Source organism: Mobula birostris, chromosome 10, assembly GCF_030028105.1.
Source record: "Mobula birostris isolate sMobBir1 chromosome 10, sMobBir1.hap1, whole genome shotgun sequence".
In the NCBI taxonomy this organism is placed as follows: domain Eukaryota; kingdom Metazoa; phylum Chordata; class Chondrichthyes; order Myliobatiformes; family Myliobatidae; genus Mobula; species Mobula birostris.
The window spans coordinates 95558271-95571021 of record NC_092379.1 but is presented as its reverse complement, the minus strand read 5'-3'; the positions used below and the strand labels follow the sequence as shown (position 1 = coordinate 95571021).

General features: G+C 43.5%; 1 long non-coding RNA gene across 1 annotated transcript in view; it reads right to left on the bottom strand.

The window, feature by feature from the left end:
- Window positions 1-12644, bottom strand: part of LOC140204178 (uncharacterized) — a 55749-nt gene extending 43105 nt beyond the window's left edge. The window contains exons 1-2 of the long non-coding RNA XR_011887551.1: window positions 12466-12644; window positions 5082-5192 (exon numbers count right to left, since the gene is read on the bottom strand). This is a non-coding gene — a long non-coding RNA (uncharacterized lncRNA). The remainder of the gene's footprint in view (window positions 1-5081; window positions 5193-12465) is intronic.
- Between the last annotated feature and the right edge of the window lie 107 nt (window positions 12645-12751).

Sequence of the window (12751 nt, the reverse complement as noted above, 5' to 3'; positions counted from 1 at the left end):
AAGAAGATGAACATTAAAATACAAATAATTGGCACACTTGACTTGTGTACTACACTACCACTATTACATATTTGTTTCCTCCCTCTGTGGTACAATGACGTTGTACAACTTGGCACCTATATGTTCAAGTTAATTGAAATCAGCATTGGTTGTTAATATAGGCTATTGAAGTGGCAGAGAAATAAGATCAACATCCCAATGGACAAAGCTGCCATTGTTATAAGGAATTTTGAGAGCAAATAGAAACTAGGCTGTAATGTAGTATTGGCTCAGACACAACTATAAAAGCCTGTTTATTTTTCAATTTTTACTGACTGAAATCAGCAGTCACAACAGAAAGGTGCATCCATGGTAAGTAATGAGAAGAATGAGAGTATTTGTTCCTTGAGACAAAACACCTCTACCTTGAAGCCAGTGCCATCGATAATGGTATGGACAGTGATATCTCACTGACATTATCAGCCTGCAAGCAAGCTACCCACAGACTGTCATGAAATGCATTGTCATTCCATTGGACTTACTGAAGTAATTGTATTTGAGTAGCAGCGTGATTCTGAAAGAAGTCCAGACATTTACTCTTAAAAGTAAATTAGTAATAATATAGAACGTCAAAATTGCTGTGGAAAATAAATAAGGTAATAGGTGGAATGGATTAGAAAATAACAGTGAAAAATATATTCCTTTTAGATCAAGGCATTGCAAGTTTTATTGGGATCTTGTTACGGGATATGCCAAAGGGCATAGACTGAGTAACTTGAAACGTGACTTTGCATCTTGGGATAATATAATAATAGAAAACATAGAGAAAGGGAACGGTGGCAACAGCAAAGATGAAAACTAGATCTTACCCAGTAATCATGTCCAAAAGCATATTTGTCTATCTTGTAGCAGCTTAGATTGGAAAATCCCAGGACATATTTTTAGACAGCACTAGAGCAGGAACATCCACTTTGAAACCATATGAATCCCTCTGAATGCCAGCCCTTCTCTAAACAATCACCATGTAAAGGAAAGAGAAGCAGAATAAGCAGTGTAAGACAGAAAGGTAGAAGGGCTGAAGTGTGTGTACCTCAGTGCAAGAAGCATCAGGAACAAAGGTGATGAACTGAGAGCTTGGATACATACATGGAATTACGATGTAGTGGCCATTACAAAGACTTGGCTGGCACCAGGGCAGGAATGGATTCTCAATATTCCTGGATTTCAGTGCTTTAAAAGGGATAGAGAGGGCGGAAAAAGGGGAGGAGGGGTGGCATTACTGGTCAAGGATACTATTACAGCTACAGAAAGGGTGGGTAATGTAGCAGGATCCTATTTTGAGTCAGTATGGGTGGAAGTCAGGAACAGGAAGGGAGCAGTTACTCTATTGGGGGTATTCTATAGGCCCCCTGGTTGCAGCAGAGATACAGAGGAGCAGATTGGGATGCAGATTTTGGAAAGGTGCAAAAATAACAGGGTTGTTCTCATGGGTGACTTTAACTTCCCTAATATTGATTGGCACCTGATTAGTTCCAAGGGTTTAGATGGGGCAGAGTTTGTTAATTGTGTCCAGGATGGATTCCTGTCACAGTATGTGGACAGACCGACCAGGAGGAATGCTATACTAGATCTATTACTAGGTAATGAACCAGGTCAGGTCACAGATCTCTCAGTGGGTGAGCATCTGGGGGACAGTGACCACCGCTCCCAGGCCTTTAGCATTATCATAGAAAAGGATAGAATCAGAGAGGACAGGAAAATTTTTAATTGGGGAAGGTCAAATTATGAGGCTATAAGGCTAGAACTTGGGGGTGTGAATTGGGATGATGTTTTTGCAGGGAAATGTACTATGGACATGTGGTCGATGTTTAGAGATCTCTTGCAGGATGTTAGGGATAAATTTGTCCCGGTGAGGAAGATAAAGAATGGTAGGGTGAAGGAACCATGGGTGACAAGTGAGGTGGAAAATCTAGTCAGGTGGAAGAAGGCAGCATACATGAGATTTAGGAAGCAAGGATCAGATGGGTCTATTGAGGAATATAAGGAAGCAAGAAAGGAGCTTAAGAAAGGGCTGAGAAGAGCAAGAAGGGGGCATGAGAAGGCCTTGGCGAGTAGGGTAAAGGAAAACCCAAAGGCATTCTTCAATTAATGTGAAGAAAAGAAGGATGACAGGAGTGAAAGTAGGATCGATTAGAGATAAAGTTGGGAAGATATGCCCAGAGGCTGTGGAAGTGAGCATGGTCCTCAATGAATACTTCTCTTCGGTATTCACCAATGAGAGGGAACTTGATGATGGTGAGGACAATATGAGTGAGGTTGATGTTCTGGAGCATGTTGATATTAAGGGAGAGGAGGTGTTGGAGTTGTTAAAATACATTAGGACAGATAAGTCCCCGGGGCCTGACAGAATATTCCCCAGGCTGCTCCACGAGGCGAGGGAAGAGATTGCTGAGCCTCTGGCTAGGATCTTTATATCTTCGTTGTCCACGGGAATGGTACTGGAGGATTGGAGGGAGGCGAATGTTGTCCCCTTGTTCAAAAAAGGTAGTAGGGATAGTCAGGGTAATTATAGACCAGTGAGCCTTACATCTGTGGTGGGAAAGCTGTTGGAAAAGATTCTTAGAGATAGGATCTCTGGGCATTTAGAGAATCATGGTCTGATCAGGGACAGTCAGCATGGCTTTGTGAAGGGCAGATCATGTCTAACAAGCCTGATAGAGTTCTTTGAGTAGGTGTCCAAGCATATAGATGAGGGTAGTGCATTGGATGTGATCTATATGGATTTTAGTAAAGCATTTGTCAAGGTTCCACATGGTAGGCTTATTCAGAAAGTCAAAAGGCATGGGATCGAGGGAAGTTTGGCCAGATGGATTCAGAATTGGCTTGTCTGCAGAAGGCAGAGGGTCGTGGTGGAGGGAGTACATTCAGATTGGAGGATTGTGACTAGTGGTGTCCCACAAGGATCTGTTTTGGGACCTCTACTTTTCGTGATTTTTATTAACGACCTGGATGTGGGGGTAGAAGGGTGGGTTGTCAAGTTTGCAGATGACACAAAGGTTGGTGGTGTTGTAGATAGTGTAGACGATTGTCAAAGATTACAGAGAGACATTGCTAGGATGCAGAAGTGGGCTGAGAAGTGGCAGATGGAGTTCATCCCGGAGAAGTGTGAGGTGGTACATTTTGGAAGGACAAACTCCAAGGCAGAGTACAAAGTAAATGGCAGGATACTTGGTATGTGGAGGAGCAGAGGGACCTCGGGGTACATGTCCACAGATGCCTGAAAGGCACCTCACAGGTGGATAGGGTAGTTAAGAAAGCTTATAGGGTGTTAGCTTTCATAAGTCGAGGGATAGAGTTTAACAGTCACGACGTAATGATGCAGCTCTATAAAACTCGGGTTAGGCCACACTTGGAGTACTGTATCCAGTTCTGGTCGCCTCACTATAGGAAGGATGTGGAAGCATTGGAAAGGGTACAGAGGAGGTTTACCAGGATGCTCCCTGTTTAGAGAGTATGCTTTATGATCAGAGATTAAGAGAGCTAGGGCTTTACTCTTTGGAGAGAAGGAGGATAAGAGGAGACATGATAGAGGTGTACAAGATAATAAGAGGAATAGATAGAGTGGACAGTCAGCACCTCTTCCCCAGGGCACCACTGCTCAATACAAGAGGACATGACTTTAAGGTAAGGGGTGGGAAGTTCAAGCGGGATATTAGAGAAAGGTTTTTTACTCAGAAAGTGGTTGGTGCGTGGAATGCACTGCCTGAGTCAGTGGTGGAGGCAGATACACTAGTGAAATTTAAGAGACTACTAAACAGGTATATGGAGGAATCCAAGTTGGGGGCTTATATGGGAGGCAGGGTTTGAGGGTTGGCACAACCTTTTGGGCTGAAGGGCCTGTACTGTGCTCTACTATTCTATGTTCTATTAAACCAAGACCATTGTGCCTGCCATGGAAGAGATCCATGACTTTGGTGGAAGCAAGCAAGAGATAACTAGCTTATTCCTTAGCCATTAGATTAGGGTGAAAGCTACTGTAAACAAAGAAAATAATGTCACTTGTTTGACTGGCTGACCATCCAGAGCCTTGTCAACGATATTTTTCAATTGCTGAGTCAGAGCTCTCCATCGTTGAGCCAAAGAGATATCTATGAAGTTCCCACCTGCCCTGGAATCACTAAATGCCTGAAGTTCATTGGTCTGGCACCCCTACGGCAAGGAAATTAGGAACATTATGCAATTAGGGATAATTGACCCATCTAATGCTGTCAATATAGTGCCAAAATACCCCTACCCCAAAAAAAAGGCAAAAAAAAAGTTTTATGGTCATTTCTTGTACTTTCGGACATACTGAACAACATATCAAAAGTTGGACAGAAACGGAGCATGGGAAAGTAAAAAAATCTGACAGTAAAAAAATGGCCGCTTACGAAAAGAATCGGAGCCATACCTGTCTTATTTTGCTATATTTCACTGTTTCTAACAATGGTAGTGCCATAATTATGGTATAAGATGTGAATGGGAATTCCTGCGGGGTGTGTTTTATCGCCAGAACTATGAACTATTATTTCATGATGTCATATGACATCATGACATATTCATAGTATTTTAATGGTTATTGTCACTGTACTTCAAATGTTTTATTGTTTCAATTTAGGTCTCCCTACTGATGTTCTCTCTGCCTTTGACTCTGTATTTGAGGGTTTAGAGTTCCGTAGACTACAGTGCTGCCATCTTCATGCATATTCGAAAGTTAAAACAAAAGAAAAGTCTCAATCACAATAATCCCGAATTTTTTGGGATACGGGTAATGACATGTTGCTTTTATATTCATCAGAAGTTCCATTCTGGGTTCCATGTAATCAGAAGCAGCAGCCAATACTGGGCTGGCCTTGGCTCTGATCTTGTGATAGAACAGACACTAACGGGGTCTAACACGAGGAAGTGGGATGTCAGAGAACCAGAGAGCAGTTTGAACTACGTCTTCCACTGCGTCATCCTCTTACAACCTTGCCATGCAATAACTGACCGCGAATAGTTACACAACAGGTGAACAACATAAGGAGTTGTTCACCTCCACAGTGAGTAGAGATGAGGCTGACCTTGAAAAAGTCGCAGCAAAACTGGACTGCTTCACGCCATTTTCGGATGATAAATCATTGCACAACATCATCGCAGGGGTTTATGCAAATGAGGATGTCAATGTGCATGACCTGTTCGCAATAAGAAATGACATAGTTAGGAAGATGGACGGACACCCTGTTTTCTCGTATTCGCACAAAGGGAGTTTGAAGGTCAAGACACTAGCATCAGCAGGGCAGTCAAAGTTGCTGAAGACCGTATCATAGATCCAGCATTGTTATTCCAGAGGTTCCTATTTGTGTCACGGACAGGTGATCTCCGGCTAGATGAAGTGATGAACTATGAACTCTGTCCATATCTGTGAAGTGATTCAGGCTAAGGAGATGTCGACGTTGAGATCGCAAAAGCAGCTGTCACAACTTCTGCTTTCAAGTCTACCGCCCTCGTTGGAGAAGACACAGACCTCCTCGTACTCTTGCGCTACCATATAGTGGTAATAATTTGCACTGAACTCTATTTCCACTCGGACAAGGCGAAATCAAATGCCTATAGTATCAAGGTCCTTAAGCAGATACTCAGAGCAGCAGCTTGTGATGATCTATTGTTTCTACATGCCTTTACCGGATGCAACTCAACGTGCAGAGTATTTGGGATCAGAAAGAAGTCAGGGTTCTAAAGAATCTTCAAGAAAGAAAAGGGAACCAGAGACTGTTCGAAAGCATTCTGTTCACCAAAACAAAGTCAGGATGTTGTGGAAACCAATGGCTGTAGGGCAATGGTGGCATTGTTCAATGGAAATCAGAACGACTCCCTGGCATCTATCAGATACAATATGCTCTGCAAGAAAGTTACAAGAGCTAAGACTTTTGTCACACCTGAAAGACTGCCACCAACCACCTCGGCCTGTAAATTTCACTCCCTGCGGACTTACTAACAGGTTATGGAGTGGATGAGCTGTAGTGATCAAATGGAGCCGTCTGAGTGGGGATGGAGGGTAGAAGGGGAGAAACTCCTTCCAGTGATGACAAACAAAAGGCCTGCTCCAGAGGTACTTATTCAGATGATTCACTGCAACTGTTCGGGAGGGTGTAATACGCTAAAGTGCAGCTGCGGAAACCATGGGCTGGAATGCACCAGTGACAATATGACAAATGAGCCAGTGATAGAAGAGGATGATGAACAAGACTGCATCTAAGGAACCATAAGGTAGCATATTATGTGTCATGACATCAGTACTTAATACCAGAGTTGTCCTTTGATTACATCACTGATGACATCATGACGTCAATACAAATGCAACTTTCATTCTAGGAACGACTGTTATTTGAAAAACATTGGTGAAAAGAGCATTCATTAAAACATCAGGTATAGAAATTTGCAATTTGATGGTTATCAGTCAGATTTCTGACGTTTTTTGCTGGCGGCCATCTTGTTTTTTGATGTCATTTTTGGAGACTTTCCCGTGTGTCAAAATTGTCCAACTTTTGATATGTTGTTCCCCACATCGAATTGTACAATAAACGATCATAAACGTTTTTTTGCAATTTTTGAGGGGTTGGGTGTTATATTGACCTTTTTTTTAACTGGGCAAATGGAACATGATGCCTGAAAGTGTCCTGGATTGCCACAGTAGAGAGAGGAACCTGTTCTTCCCCTTCAGTCTTTCTCTGCACCACTCATTTGCCCAATTGTCGATTCGAGCTGCCAGATTTATTGAGTCGTGCAGACTGACCTGCTTTTCACATACTGTGATCTCATGCCAAAGCACTGCACTCAGTCCATCATTGAAAGCAGTGAAACGGGATCTCCTGTTCCACCCCATCTCAACCACAAGTGTATGGCACTTTACTATGTAGTCCATTACTGTTCCTTTCCCTTGGCTCAGGTCCAGGAGTTAGTATGCTACCTCCTGACCCCATACTGAAAGACTGAACACTATCTTGAAACAAGTTATGAATTGTTGGAAGGACTAGGCTGTGGGGTTACCTTGTTCTTTAGAAGCATTGAACAGGCAGTGTGGGAGGTCCGTCTAAGAGATTCACCTTGTAAGCCAGTTTATGTGCATCGTCACCCAACCTACGTGGCTGGGTTGGAAAGTCAGCTCATACTGCGTAATAAAGTTCCTGTATCCATCAGGGTCACTTGGGTATCTTCCTGGTGGAGGAATTCTCGGTTCTGATCCGGAAATTGCCGAGGGAGTTGGAGCATTAGTGTCTGAGGCTGCTGAGAAAGATGTCTTTCTGCTTTTCTCGCAAGATCTTGGCGATGTTCTTGTCATTTTCATCAAACCCATCCTGGTGGTTCCGCTATCTAGACCCCAGAACAGATGTAGTCGACTCAGTTACCAAGGCTTTGTAATCCTCCCACTTCTGTATGGGGTTTCCAGTGAGGGGCCGTGAAACGTCAACTTGTCATCTAGATTGTCTCCAAATTGTTCCTGATGCCAGGGGTGGCTCAGCTTCCCAATAGCGAATGACTGTCGAATGTCCCTTGGCTTCTTGAGATGTTTGGGTGCGATGCGTATTGTAAGAATCAACCTAAGCAGCTGGTAATCAGTCCAGCAGTCTACTCCGTGCATAACTTTGGTCATCCTGAAGTCACCAGTGTCCACCTCCAAGTGATGACAAACTCTATCAGATGCCTCTGATCTTGGATCCATCCATGTTCCTTATCTGTAGCTATTGTAAGTGATATTATGTTTATCAAGTGATTCAGGAGTGGGACTGGGAAGGGCAAAGAGGATGATAGTTTAGGATTGGCATTGATTGGATAAGAAGAAACGGAGTGGGAGAAAAACTGTTTACTGACTGGGTCATCCATAAAGAAATCATCTTTATGTGATGCCTATGAACACAACCTCAGTTCCTCATTATCCAGCAGACAAAGCTCTTCTTTTTTTTCCTGTTGATCATCACATCGTCTATTTGACCACAATGCAAACATAAATGATTAAAAACAAATCAATAAAATAAAGCATGCCTAATTGCACAGGACCATGAACTAATCACCTTAGTGTATTCTCTTAGGGCTGTCTTCTGTATGCCTATCCATTTGCCGTTGCATAGTGACCAATGGCCTTTGGTGATTTGAGGATAAGGGCATTTGAAAATCAAAACCTCACACCTGGCACAAAACTCGTAGTCTACCAGATCTGTTGCAATCTATATGAAGGAGGGTGTTATCTTGAGAAATACTGGATATGCACAACTAGAATGTGAATTAGGTTTATCATCACTGACATATGTCATGAAATTTGTTGCTTTGCAGTAGCCATACAGTGCAGTGCATAGCAGTGTTACTCTAAGTAACAAAATGAAATATATGAAAAATAAATAAGTAGTGAGGTAGTGTTCATGGGTTCATGGTCTGTTCAGAAACCTGATGGCAGAGGGGAAGAAGCAGTTCATAAAACAACAAGTGTATGTCTTCAGGCTCCTCACCTCCTCTCTGGTAGTAATGAGAAGAGGGCATGTTCTGGATGCTAAGGATCCTTAATGAAGAATGGCACCTTCTTGAGGCATTGCCTTTTGAAGATGTCCTCGATGGTGGGGAGGCTCGTGTCTATGATGGAGCTAGCTGAGTTTTCAACCCTTAGCAGCTTTTTCTGGTCCTATGCAATGATGCCTCCAGTCAAACGGGTCTCTACAGTACATTGGTAAAAATTTGCTAAGATTTTTATGATGACAGTTCCCTCAGATACAAATATAATGTGTCTCCAACTTTGCACCTCCCTTACTAAGGCTTCCATTGCAGTGGCCATATTAGTAGGTGCCTTTGTACCTAATAAAGCGGCCACTGAGTGTATATTTGTGTCTTCTGCTGCTGTAGCCCATCCACTTCAAAGTGTGATGTGTTGTGCATTCAGAGATGCTCTTCTGCACACCATTGTGGTAACACATGGTTATTTGAGGTACTGTCACCTTCCTGCTTGAACTAGTCTGTCCAATCTCCTCTGACCTCTCATTACCAAGGTATTTTCACCCACAGAACTGCCACTCACAGGATGTGTTTTTTTGTTTTTCACATCATTATCTGTAAACTCTAGAGACTGCTCTGTGTGAAAATCCCAGGAGGTCAGCAATCTCTGAGATACTCAAACCACTCTGTCTGGCATCAACAATCATTCCACAGTCAAAGTCATTTAGATCATATTTTTCCACATTCTGATGCTTGGTCTGAACAACAACTGAACCTCTTGACCATCTCCGTATGCTTTTATGGGTTAAGTTGCTGCTACGTGATTGGCTGATCAGATATTTGCATTAAGGAGCAGGTGTACAGGTGTACCTAATAAAGTGGTGAGCGAGCATACATGTTCTTCAAGGCCAGTGAAGCAGTTCATGGACCGCGCAAACTGAATTACATGCCCCTCTTAATGGCAGAGTGAGGAGTAACATCAATGTGAGATGGCATCATGGCGGCCTACTCAACATGTTGGGCACTGTAGATCAAACCCTGCTTGATCAGATCCCCCCGAAGCCTGTTATCAGCACCCTTGACCTCCCTCCTACCCTGGATGAAGTCAGGAAAGCCATTTCTCTGACAATCTCTGGAACAGCCCTTGGGAGGGATGGAACTCCTAATGAGCTCGTTAAGTCAGCAGGCCCACTAACACTCACTTCGTACCATGACATTCTGACAAGCACATGGGAGGAAGAAGACGTACCTGAGGACTTCAGGGACACCATAATTGTTGTGTCAAAGGCAAAGGTAGCAGAGCTCACTGTGGAAACTACCGGGGCAGATCTCTCCTGTCTGTTGGGTGGGGGGAGGGGGGATGTCTTAGCTTGCATTAGCCAACATATCAGAGGCAAACCTTCCTGAGGCACAATGTGGCTTTCGATCAGGCTATAGTGTTATCGACATGGTTTTCATCGTTCATCAGATTCAAGAAAAGTGCACAGAACAGAATTTGAAACTACTTGGCGTCTTCGTAGATCTAACCAAAGCCTTCGATATGGTCGACAGGGAGTCCCTATGGTGAGTGCTGTCAAAACTTAGGTGACCACACAGATTCATCAACTTTGTCCATCTCTTCCACAATGACATGAATGGCCTTGTTATGTAGAATGGGGAGACTTCAATTCCATTCAGTATTTCCAGTGATGTAAAGCAAGGATGCGTAGTGGCACCTGTGCATTTTAATCTGTTTTTCACATGCATTCTGTTCTTCATGTGCATAATACATCACACACAGTCGGCACCCCACAATGTGGGATATGCCTAAGGTACAAGACTGACGGATCACTGATTGACTTGCGTCGCTTGAAGGCTCGCACAAAAACAGTCAGTAATCTCATTCGAGAAGCCCTATATGCTGATGATTGTACACTTATGGCCCGCACAGAAGCCGATCTCCAGCTGCTTGTCGATAGGGTTGCAGAAGCCACTCGTCTGTTCGGCCTCACCATCAGCCTACCAAAGATGAAAGTCTTGTTCCAACCCGGGCCAATGTCTACTGCCCCCACCTCATCCACCTGCGTTGGAGGTACACAGCTTAGAACAGTGGAGGAATTCAAATACCTCAAAAGTGTTACTTCTAGTGATGGCTCCCTAGACAAAGAAATCAGTGCTAGGGTTTGCAAGGCCAGTCAAGCCATTGGGCGGTTGCATTCACGTGTACTGAACCAGCATAACATCCGAAAAGCCACAAAACTCAAAGGTGTACAAAACTGTCACCCTTAGCAGTCTATTATATGGCTTTGAAAACTGGACTGTACACAGAAGGCACCTTAAGATACTGGAACCCTTCCATACACATAGCCTGAGATCAATCCTGGGCATCCATTGGCAAAGACTGTGTCACCCACCTCGAAGACCTCAAAAGAGCAGAGAGCACAAGCATAGGAGCAATGCTCCTACAAGCTCAGCTTTGCTGGACATGGCATGTTATATGCTTGGTAGGTTTCAGGACACTCAAACAATTGCTACACAGAGAGCTGTCGCAAGAAAGAGGATACATGTGGTGACCTTGTAAGAGGTTCAAGGACTGTGTGAAAGCCAACCTCGCACATGCTAACGTTGCACCGCAGCAGCTCGAGTGGGCTCCTCAGGACTGGGCTGGAAGGCATGCCCTGGTAAAACGAGCCTCCAACAGCTTCAAGAATGGTCGCCTTCCAGATCTGGTCACTGCTCGAGAGAGGAGACAAATGGCCACATCTGTTGCTCCAACAGTTTATCTTCCCTCGCTGTCAACACTCATGCTTTTCTAGAATTGGACTGCAGAGCCACATTTGAACACACAATTGATGAGCTGCAGAGACAAACATCATCATCGGAAATAAGAATGGAGCTTGCAGGAGAGCATTAAGTTGGAGCAGGACAAGCTATGAGAGTATTAAGAAGGAGTAAGAAAGAGCTAATTGGGAATACATTTTTTTCTCTGGCAAGTCCACATCCGACATGTGGAGAGTGTTTAAAGATCAACTGCACAGAGTACAGAACAGGTATGTTCCAATCAGAAGGATGGACAAGGATAGCAAAGAGAGAGATGATGAAATTATTCAAGAGGGAAAAGGAAAAAAAGCTAGAAGTCAGAAAAGAACTTAAGAAGGAAATTAGGAAAAGCCAAAAACAGCCATGAAATGACTTTGGCAAATAGGATAAAAGAGAATCCCAGGTTGTTCTATGCAAAGTTCAAAGTTCAAAGTAAATTTATTATCAAAGTACAAATATGACACCATATAGAACCCTTTGATTCATTTTCTAGTGGGCATATTCAATAAATCCACAATAGAATACGAACCACGACAGATCATACCAAGCTGGGCATTCAGCTAGTGTGCAAAGGACAACAAACTGTGCAAGTACAAAAAGAAAGTAATAATAATAATAATAACAAATAAATGAGCAATAAATATCCAGAACAAGAGATGAAGAATCTTTAAAAGAGGGTCCATAGGTTGTGGGAACATTTCAATGATAGGGCAAGTGAAGTTGAATGGAATTATCCCCTTTGGTTCAAGAGACTGATGGTTGAGGGGTAATAATGTTCCTGAAACTGATGGTGCATCAAAAGCAAAAGGATATCTAGGGAGAAGGTAGTTCGACTCAAGGATAAAGCAGGGAACATTTGCTGGGATACGGTAGATATTCGTGAGGTCCTTAGTTACCCTGACTCCATTCCTCCCGTAGTCCACAACCAGCTCCTTTCTTTTTTTGACATTGAAGGAGAGATTGTTTTCTTAATGCCACTGTGTCAAGGTGATGACTTCTCTGTAGGCCACCTCTTTATTATTTGAAATTAGGCCAATCAATATAGTATCGTCAGCAAACTTAATTAGGAAATTGGAGCTGTGGGTGGTGACACTGTCATGGGTATACAGAGGGTAAATGAGGGGGCTTAAGACACAGCCCTGAGGGGCACCTGTGTTGAGGGTCAGAGGTGAGGGAGCCTACTCTTACCACCTGCTGGTGATCTGACAAGAAGTCCAGGATCCAGCTGCACAAGGGAAGGTGAAGTTTGTGGTCTCTGAGCTTCTTGTTGAGCCTGGAGAGAATTATGGTGTTGAATGCTGAACTGTAGTCCAAGAGCAGCATTCTCAGATGTATCACACATCAAAGTTGCTGGTGAACGCAGCAGGCGAGGCAGCATCTCTAGGAGGAGGTACAGTTGACGTTTCAGGCCGAGACCCTTCATCAGGACGAAGGGTCTCAGCCTGAAATGTCGACTGTACCTCCTCCTAGAGAT